The sequence below is a fragment of the Mus pahari genome, chromosome 18, assembly GCF_900095145.1.
Source record: "Mus pahari chromosome 18, PAHARI_EIJ_v1.1, whole genome shotgun sequence".
Lineage (NCBI taxonomy): Eukaryota > Metazoa > Chordata > Mammalia > Rodentia > Muridae > Mus > Mus pahari.
The window spans coordinates 26,361,832-26,363,356 of NC_034607.1; positions in this window are offsets into that span (position 1 = coordinate 26,361,832).

Genomic DNA, 1,525 nt, shown 5'->3' on the forward strand with positions numbered 1-1,525 from the left:
CTGCTATGCATTTACCATGGACAGTCTTTATTATTACTCGTGGCTGTTTTGTATATATTGTTGTAAGATAACAAAGTGATCATCCTTCTTGCCATTATACAACTCATCCTTAAACTATCCTATATTTTGTACACACTTTTAAACTTTGATTATACTACACAATAATTTAATATATTTAAATTCACTTCAATTCATTTTCCAGTGATTTAAATTCATTTCCCAATTTCTATATTTGCTCACGTTTTACAATTTTTCATTATTCATAAGTGAGTGAGTGATCTTCCCCAGCATTAACTTCATTTAATACTTTAAATCTAGTGTAAACCAGGTGCTCCGGAGAAACTGTTAATCTCTGGGGCGGTTTTTTTTTTTTTTTTGGTTTTTCGAGACAGGGTTTCTCTGTATAGCCCTGACTATCCTGGAACTCACTTTGTAGACCAGGCTGGCCTCGAACTCAGAAATCCGCCTGCCTCTGCCTCCCGAGTGCTGGGATTAAAGGCCTGCGCCACCAGGCCTGGCAGCTTATGTTTTGAGATAGGTTGTTTTTATTTTTGAGACAGGCCATATACAGTTCAAACTGATGTGAAGTTAGAATCCCACTTCAGTCTCCGACTGCTGGGTTGTAGGCACAGAGCACTGCTCCTGGCTCACTTCTGACTGTTCTGTTATCATTCCTAGGCTCAGTTGGGAGTCAGGAATCTCAGGGCGTGAGTGTTAGGCCAGGTTCTTACCTCACTGTACAGCCAGCAGTACAGAGCTCGTCTCTGTGCTGAAGAATTGACTGCTCACACGGAGTTCAGTGTGTGAACAGGAAGGGAATTCAGTGCATGCCACATACCCGTAGCTGTGAGGTAATCACCTGAGAATGTGCTAGCTTCCTAGGTGTAATGGCTTGATTTAGTATTGTGATTTGTTGAGTTGACCAGGCAAGCCTTCTGCTGTGTATAGAAGTGTTTGCTAGACAGCTAGCTGAGCACTAACCATTAGTGCTCACTGCTGATCAGGAACTCCGTGCAGTCAGTCAGTTGGGAATCTTAGTTCTTCATGAGGCTGATTTAACTCTATTTTGACAAATTACTGGGAGATATAGCTCTTTAGTTATCTGGAGGACACAAGTCTACCATACTGGTGTTGAAGGCATGTTTTAAATGAGATATTTAATATGCAAGTCCTTGAACTTTTTTCAGATGTAGGATATAGGGACTAGAACAGTGACTCAGAGGTTAGGAGCAAGTACTGTTCTTGCAGAGGACTTGAGCTCAGTCCTAGCACCCACATTAGGCAGTTCACAGTTGCCTTCCTGTAACTTTCACCTCCTAGGGATCTGGGTATCTATGTACACCACACTCAACCAAAGTTACATGCATGTAAGTCAAGATAATAAAAATAGATCTTAGAACATATAGGATACATAGAAAGGACCTGGAAAAATTTTTATTTAAGAATACTTTACCAGGCCGGGCGGTGGTGGCGCACGCCTTTAATCCCAGCACTTGGGAGGCAGAGGCAGGCGGATTTCTGAGTT